Consider the following 9,885-nt stretch of genomic DNA (forward strand, 5'->3'; position numbering starts at 1 on the left):
TTCTATGCGAGGTTTGATGCTGGTAATAACACCAGCCCACAAGCCACGGCAATGGGGGGGGGGGGGGTCTGCTGCTGATGGAGACTCAGTGTTCAGGGTAACAGAGCATGAGGTGAGGCGGACCTTTAAAAAAGTGAATATCAGGAAGGCAGCAGGACCGGACGGCATCCCCGGCCGCGTCCTAAAAGTCTGTGCCGACCAACTGGCCCCGGTATTCACTGACATATTTAACCTGTCCTTAGAACAGGCTGTCATCCCCACCTGCCTGAAGAAGTCCACTATTATCCCTGTACCTAAAAAATCCAAGCCTGCTTGCCTCAACGACTACCGCCCTGTAGCTCTCACCTCCATAGCCATGAAGTGCTTTGAGAAGCTAGTAAAGGGCTACATCTGCTCCTCCCTCCCCATCAACATGGACCCCCTGCAATTTGCATACCGCCCCAACAGGTCCACGGAGGACGCCATAGCCCATGTGCTGCACACAGCAGCATCACACCTGGACAAGAGGAAGGGGAACTATGTGAGAATGCTATTCATCGACTACAGCTCGGCATTCAATACCATAGTCCCCTCCAAACTCATAGCCAAGCTCAGGGACCTGGGCTTGAACTATGACCTCTGCCAGTGGGTCTTGGACTTCCTGACGGGCAGACCCCAGGTGGTGAGAGCAGGCAACTGCACCTCCTCATCCATCACCCTCAACATAGGGGCCCCCCAGGGCTGTGTTCTGAGTCCCCTCCTCTACTCCCTGTACACACACAGCTGTGTGGCTCAGCGGAGTAGCAACACAATCATCAAATTTGCTGACGACACAGTGGTGGTGGGCCTGATCTCTGCAAACGACGAGAGGGCCTACCTGGATGAGGTCAAGGTCCTGGCGGGATAGTGCCAGGAAAACAGCCTCTCCCTGAACGTTAGCAAAACAAAGGAGATGATTGTGGACTTCAGGAGGTCGGGGGTCAAGGACTACAGCCCCCTCAGCATCGACGGGGCACCGGTTGAGAGAGTGAACAGCTTTAAGTACCTCGGAGCCTACATATCCGAGGACTTGACATGGACCACACACATTGACAGTGTTGTGAAGAAGGCACGACAACGCCTCTACTTCCTCAGGCGCCTAAGGAAGTTCCAAGTCAGTCAGAAGATCCTTAAGAACTTCTACTCATGTACAATAGAGCGCATCCTGACTGGCAACATCACCTCCTGGTTTGGGAATAGCACTGCACAAGACCGAAGCAGACTACAAAGAGTGACGCGTTCAGCCGAACGCACAATTGGAGGGGGGCTCCCCACCCTCCAGAACATTTACAACAAGCGGTGCAGGGGCAAGGCTAAGAGAATCATTAAGGACTCCAGTCACCCGAACAACTGCCTCTTTGAACTGCTGCGGTCAGGCAAGCGATACCGGAGTCTCAAGGCAAGCACAGAAAGACTCAGAAGAAGCTTCTATCCCCAGGCCATCAGGCTGCTCAACGAACAATGAACACTACACAACAACCATCAAACACACATAGCACACACATCCACACGCACGCACTCACTTTAAACAAACACACTGTAGCACCCACTCCCCACACTTTATAGCACACACTCACTTTAAACAAACACACTGTAGCACCCACTCCCCACACTTTATATTTATTGATAAAGGATTGCACTACAACTCGTACACCTTACTGTAAATTGTACCTAAATTGTACCTCATCCCATTTCTGCTTTGCACTATATAGTATTGTATATTAGTACACTGCATAGTATTGTATATTATATGGTAACTCAGTTACGTCTATTCTGCATCGAACATTGTACATATGTCTATACTGAACACTGACCTCATTTTCTACTTCTAATTTACATGCTATACTATGTTATTGATACTTATCTTGTCTAGCACAGTCTCTGGAGCGTAACAGTAAGAAGCATTTTGTATAAAAGTATTCTGTACTTCTGTATGACAACTATTAAAGAAACTTGAAACTTGAAACTTGAAACTACTACTACTGCTACTGCTACTGCTACTATTACTACTACTACTACTACTACTACTACTACTGCTGTAGTAGTCATGCACTTGCTGAGAGACACATTTTCCTACCTGAGTCACCGAGCAACGAAGTTACGGAGTCGTGGAGCCATAGAGACTAAAACTGTTCTGTTCAATCATAATTTTCTTTTGGACAATAAACCCTGCAAACTACAACAGCTGCAGCCTGGACATTCAAACTCTGTCAACATCCACAACTTTGTTACCAGAGTAGAAAACACCTTAAGTAGGTGCATCGTGACGCTTGTCAAAATATTTAGGGAATGACAAGCGGCCACTACAACTGCAACTACTACTAGTATACTACTACTATGCTACTATTACTACCGCTACTACTACTAGTATACTACTGCTACTACTACTACTATACTACTGCTACTACTAGTAGTATACTACTATTACTACTACTACTGCTGCTACTACAATACTACTACTACAACAACTAATACTACTACTATACTATACTATTACTACTACTATACTACTACAACAACTAATACTACTACTACGAATACAACAACAACTACTAATAATAATAATAAGTATCATTATATTATTATTATTATTATTATTATTTGTAGTAGTAATAATAATACTAATAATGTGCAGGGTGGGTTTTGACTGTCTTACAACATTATTTAGCATAGCCTTAAAACAACAAACGGAACTCGCCTCTTGGCCTCATGGTGGAATGGGCGGGATACCGGCCCGTTCCACCATGTCAGGGCAAAGGACTGATGCCACCTGCTTCACTAAGCACGGAATACCAGTTGCGGCTGCTGACCAAAGTCTATTACTAGTGAAGCACTGCTCCACTAGTACCCATGCAACAACCTCCACTGCGGTGTGCACCCATGACGGGATAAATGAATGAATGAACGAGAACTCTATTAACATATTGCAGAATGGGCAAGCCCAATACACACAATTGTTAAGGGGATGCAGACCAGAGAAAATGTTAGTCCTGTCTACATTAGGGTTCCCCATTTTCAATTCATAGATTCACAAAATGCACACCTGCCCTGAGCCCTGTCGTCAGCCCATCCACCCATGTAAAGGGTAAATAAGCCTCCGCTAAACCCCCAACATTAGACACCGATTGACCGTCAGCATGAATGGTTAAGAGGAGGGAAGAGTAAAGACAGCCCCGGCGGGGTACATGGGAAACGGCGCCCCAACATTGTAGCATTAGCACCAGCTGCGCGCGCTAAGATACTTGGAGAAACATCCAAAAGTGAGTCATGATGACCACGTTTATCCAAATATCCCGCCCCCTGCGCCAATTCATCACTCGGTCGTCTCACGAGACAACGAGCAGTATTACACATGCCAGTACCAATGCCTGCTAGCGCAGGTCCTACCTGGGCGCGACGTGGCTCGACTGCCAACCGTCGCGCGAAGTCCCTCGGTCCGCTGTCATGCGACGAGGAAAAGACAGGACAGGACCGCCGCGCTGTTAGGACGTGCCGAGAAGGTTCCGGGGGCTGGCGAACTTCTGGCGAATTCCCAACATTGTGTAATTTCTCCCTACGCTTCACAACAATCTCCAGTTCAAGAAGTGCATCTGAGCTGCTTCCGCTTTGGAAACGAATGAGGAAGGGTGAGGCGTGACCACTTCCGGCGTAACATAGAGGCACACATGGGAGTGGCGTGGTCACGTGCAAGTGGGTGCATTTGTTTTGTTTCCCAGAGCACACTAGGTGCTGGAGATAATGGTATATCTCAGTAGGCAGAGCGAGACGCAAAGCCAGATGATATATAACTCCTTTTAAACTCTACAGGTGACGTCAACCTACGTCACAGAGGGAGGGTCTCAACCTCCAAGGCACAGTCCTATGCAGATGTGAAACACCTCTACCCCACGTGATTCATAAACTGACCTCCATGACCAAATGCGGAAATAACTTTGAATTCCATGTACATAACACAAGGAACCAAAAATTAAACTAATCAGGAAGAAACATCACAATAAATCAAGAACAAAAAACCCACCATGAAATCCAAAATAAATGTAAAATAAATAAATGCAACACTCCCAGACATACCCCAGCGAAGGTAAGGAAAAACTCACTAAAAACCTAGCAATAGGAAAAAAGCACCACAGGCGATGTGGAGGAGAGAAACCTTAGAAGGGCCGTTTAAGGGGGGGGATCCCCCTTCTTGGATGTCAGTGATAATAGTGTTGCTATGGATAATCAATGGGTGGAGAATAAAACAGGCAAATGAAAGATTTAAATAGAATAGAGCTAAGAACAACAACAACAAACAAACAGAAACCACTGACCACGCTGGGTGTGACGAACTCGGTCAGATAACTGCTTCAACATTTGTGATGGTTGTGAAAGAGACCTCTCTTCCCTCCTTTGTTGGGTCGTTACACTCCAAGCCTCTCACATCTGCTCAGACTCAGCATGGTGACAACAAGCACAATGTGGCCGGAGGAAAGTACATTGTTTCCAGCCGGGAATTTGCATAAATATGGCCTCTTGCTGCGTCCTGACCCACGCTTTATAGGAGCCGGCGCCACATGGTGGTCTGTGAAGAACGGCCGGAGTGACCCGAGAGGGTTGTGAAATGCCATGATAGTGCTGGAGCAGTGATGCTCACCACCGCTGCACTTTAAAGGATCAATAGGCGGCCGGAAGAATTTTGGATTTCTTATTGTATCTCGACAGTAATCGATAGTACCCGAAATAATAAGACGCTTGACACCGAAATGGAAGACAATTGGTTGTTTCCGGTAAGAGGCAAGAGCTAAAACAAAGACATCCAATCAAATGAACGACTGAGTCGAAATGATTGGAATGAGCCAGCTGTCTATCAAACCCTCTAGTGACACGCGCACTTGTTATTTGTGCATAACAGTTGTGTGGGTACACAAAGGCCTGCTGCTAACACATAGCTAGCTACCTGCTAGCTACCTAGCGTGGCTTTGGAGGCATCCTGGTGCGTTGTGATTGGGAAGGGCGTCAAATTTGGGAATTCTTTATATTTCCGAGTTCTGCCCAAAATCAACGGCTGCCTATTGCTTCTTTAATTAGACTAATTGAAAATGTTTTTAAACTGGTATCAGATTTTAAGCCAGCCCGGCTTAATGATTTTTTTTTTTTCTTTTTTTTATGATTTATTTATTTTATTTATTTTATTTATTTTATTTATTTTATTTATTTTATTTATTTTATTTATTTTATTTATTTTATTTATTTTATTTATTTTATTTATTTTATTTATTTTATTTATTTTATTTATTTTATTTATTTTATTTATTTTATTTATTTTATTTATTTTATTTATTTTATTTATTTTATTTATTTTATTTATTTTATTTATTTTATTTATTTTATTTATTTTATTTATTTTATTTATTTTATTTATTTTATTTATTTTATTTATTTTATTTATTTTATTTATTTTATTTATTTTATTTATTTTATTTATTTTATTTATTTTATTTATTTTATTTATTTTATTTATTTTATTTATTTTATTTATTTTATTTATTTTATTTATTTTATTTATTTTATTTATTTTATTTATTTTATTTATTTTATTTATTTTATTTATTTATTTATTTATTTATTTATTTGTTTGTTTGTTTGTTTGTTTGTTTGTTTGTTTGTTTGTTTGTTTGTTTGTTTATTTATTTATTTATTTATTCAATAATGAACATGCAATGTATTTTTTGGGCGTGTCCTAATTTAGATGTGTTCGGGATAACTGGAATAGATAGATAGATAGATAGATAGATAGATAGATAGATAGATAGATATCTCCAGGTACCTAACCAGTACCATGGTTAAAATGAAAATCTAAGAATTCATCAGAGCAATGGAATGTGGGATGAAAACGTCTTTATGTTTTTGGGACTAGAGGAACTCTAGAGCGCCTTCCAGATGGAAGCTTGACAAACCCACTTGCCAAAGGGGCTGCAAAGGATCAGACAATATTTGCTGAGCCATGTCCCTATCATGTCCCTATTCCGAAGTACATAACTCAGACAATTGTCTTTGTGGTTTCCCTATAACTTTACTGCCCATGTTAACGACCCCTGCCAGTTTGTGCTTATTCTTGGCCCCAAGGTTTGCATACCAAACCTATATCTTTGTTATTTCAGCTAGTAAACTGTAAACTAGGATGTGTTTGTTATCTCTAGCCTATATTTCAAAAGTCTAGACAACCTTTAAGTTCAAGTTAAGGGGAAGTGTCCAAAGCACTGATTTAATGTCACAAGCGTTATCAGAAATGAGAAGAAAAGATCCTCCCTAAAAGAGAGGATCTTCATTATTTTTGGTTCAGTTGATTTACACCCGAGTGTCAAACCCCTAAAAGGAGTTGTTAAGGCGTGAATTACTTTCGCCGTGTTGATAACGATGTGCCGAGAACATATTCTTGATGGAAATGCAGAGGTCCTTGCTCGTAGGTGGTGCACAGTCCAGGTGTAGTATACCCATCAAGCCTTGTGTTTCATGTTATTGATTTTGTATTGTTGTTATATTAGTTGGATAGCAGTCTGGCCATGCCTCCTTGTAAATAGGGTAATGTAAATGGTAAACGGCTGCATTTATATAGCCGCTTTTATCCAAAGCGCTTTACAATTTGTTCCTCACATTTTACCTGTTCACTCACACATTCACACACCGACGGCGGAGGCGACCACGCGAGGTGCCGACCTGTTCATCGGGAGCAGTTAGGGGTTAAGTGTCTCGCTCAAGGACACTTCGACACGCTGCCTGCCCGGGAGGAGCGGGAATCGAACCCGGGAAGCTTCCGACGACCAGACGACTGCGCTACCTCCTCCTGAGCCACTGTCGCCCAGAGTTCAAAGGTTAACACTCTCCAGACAGACAGTAAACCCACAGGGTCTGTCACTCAGTCCAAGCTCCCCAGTGTGGTAAGAGAGTCGAACATAAGGACGTGTTGGAGATACCCACAACTAGAAACAGTTAAAGGTTTTTTTAAATAAGGATTTTATGCACTTTGCTGTTCCCAATGTCCGAACAGAAATGGGAAAGAAAGCTTTTAGGTTTTCCGCACCTACTGCATGGCACAATCTCCAGTCCGATCTGAATATCCAAAGCTTGGTAACACTAAATGTATTTAAGGCTATGGTGAAGCCTATTGTAACCACGTTTTCTATGTGCAAATGTTTTATTTGACCATTTTGTAACGTTACTTTTATCTGAATGTCTATGTGTGTATGTTGAAACTTTGTGTTGCTGCTATTTCTTGGCCAGGTCTCCCTTGTAAAAGAGATCCTGGATCTCAATTGGGACAAACCTGGTTAAATAAAGGCTAAATAAATAAAATAAGTGGTCTACATGTTAGAATAATAGCTCTACACTCCGACTGATCACTGATCAGTAACTGATCTGAGTGTCTGGTCAGTAACATGGGTCTCCCAGTGCCTCCACTCTGCAGTAAACAGCCATCACTGATATAGAGTGTCTGGTCAGTAACATGGGTCTCTCAGTCCCTCCACTCTGCAGTAAACAGTCATCACTGATATAGAGTGTCTGGTCAGTAACATGGGTCTCTCAGTCCCTCCGCTCTGCAGTAAACAGTCATCACTGATAGTGTCTGGTCAGTAACATGGGTCTCCCAGTCCCTCCACTCTGCAGTAAACGGCCATCACTGATATAGAGTGTCTGGTCAGTAACATGGGTCTCTCAGTCCCTCCACTCTGCAGTAAACAGCCATCACTGATATAGTGTCTGGTCAGTAACATGGGTCTCCCAGTCCCTCCACTCTGCAGTAAACAGTCATCACTGATATAGAGTGTCTGGTCAGTAACATGGGTCTCTCAGTCCCTCCGCTCTGCAGTAAACAGTCATCACTGATAGTGTCTGGTCAGTAACATGGGTCTCCCAGTCCCTCCACTCTGCAGTAAACGGCCATCACTGATATAGTGTCTGGTCAGTAACATGGGTCTCCCAGTCCCTCCGCTCTGCAGTAAACAGTCATCACTGATATAGAGTGTCTGGTCAGTAACATGGGTCTCTCAGTCCTTCCGCTCTGCAGTAAACGGCCATCACTGATATAGTGTCTGGTCAGTAACATGGGTCTCCCAGTCCCTCCGCTCTGCAGTAAACAGTCATCACTGATATAGAGTGTCTGGTCAGTAACATGGGTCTCTCAGTCCCTCCGCTCTGCAGTAAACAGCCATCACTGATATAGAGTGTCTGGTCAGTAACATGGGTCTCCCAGTCCCTCCACTCTGCAGTAAACAGTCATCACTGATATAGAGTGTCTGGTCAGTAACATGGGTCTCCCAGTCCCTCCACTCTGCAGTAAACAGTAAATAGATTTCCTGGTATCTTCACCTCATCCAACTCCACACTGCAAAAATGGTCGGACAAAAATAAGAAATAAAAACTAGTTTTAAGCAAGTGTGTCCTTGTACAATAATCAATAATCTACCAGTGCAGTAAGCTAATTTGGCTTGGCAAGATTTCTTGAAATAAGTTTAAAAAAGAAAATATGTAGGGTTCTCTCTCCTGATCTGTAAATGAACAGAAAATGTATTTTCCGTTTACTGCAGAGCAGAGGGACTGGGAGACCCATGTTACTGACCAAACACTCTATATAAGTGATGGCTGTTGGATTGTAGAGCTATTTAACACAGCATTTTAACAAAAGAACACCACTTTACAGCATCTTTAAAAGCAATGGAAGGTAGAATGAGTGTAGAAAGTGTGTGGCATTCATGGACGTCATTCATTACACAAAGCTCCCCAGGTGTCATTGGTGTTTACGAGGAGAAAACACAGTAGCAGTCAACCACCGTGGGATGAACACTTCAAATAGAATAGAGCCTTGTGTAACTCTTTTTGGATAAGTAGTCCGCACTGACCGTTTGAAGTGGCTCCTGCTGTTTGGAGCCTAATAAGAAAACACATTATTGCTGTAACAACACAGTCCGAGCTTGTCATAAAGAAATACTTATTGTAAAAACAACTGTTTTGAGGCAATAGGCCTGTCTTGTCTACAACGTAAATAATAATAAAAACTTACTTTTCCCCATAGACAAATGAGATTTAAGGTCACTATGCCTCCATCTTCAGGGGTCATCCCTATAGGAACATAGGGCTGTAGGAACATAGGGCTGTAGGAACATAGGGCTGTAGGAACATAGGGCTGTAGGAACATAGGGCTGTAGGAACATAGGGCTGTAGGAACATAGGGCTGTAGGAACATAGGGCTGTAGGAACATAGAGCTGTAGGAACATAGGGCTGTAGGAACATAGGGTTGTAAGAACATAGAGCTGTAGGAACATAGGGCTGTGAGAACATAGGGCTGTAGGAACATAGGGCTGTAGGAACATAGGGCTGTAGGAACATAGGGCTGTAGGAACATAGGGCTGTAGGAACATAGGGCTGTAGGAACATAGAGCTGTGGGAACATAGGGCTGTAGGAACATAGGGCTGTAGGAACATAGGGCTGTAGGAACATAGGGCTGTAGGAACATAGGGTTGTAAGAACATAGGGTTGTAAGAACATAGAGCTGTAGGAACATAGGGTTGTAAGAACATAGAGCTGTAGGAACATAGGGCTGTGAGAACATAGGGCTGTAGGAACATAGAGCTGTAGGAACATAGGGCTGTAGGAACATAGGGCTGTAGGAACATAGGGCTGTGGGAACATAGGGCTGTAGGAACATACAGTAGGGCTGTGGGAACATAGGGCTGTAGGAACATAGGGCTGTAAGAACATAGGGCTGTAAGAACATAGAGCTGTAGGAACATAGGGCTGTAGGAACATAGAGCTGTAGGAACATAGAGCTGTAGGAACATAGAGCTGTAGGAACATAGGGCTGTAGGAACATAGGGCTGTAGGAACATAC

The sequence above is a fragment of the Notolepis coatsorum genome (assembly GCF_963971535.1).
Source record: "Notolepis coatsorum genome assembly, chromosome: 16".
In the NCBI taxonomy this organism is placed as follows: domain Eukaryota; kingdom Metazoa; phylum Chordata; class Actinopteri; order Aulopiformes; family Paralepididae; genus Notolepis; species Notolepis coatsorum.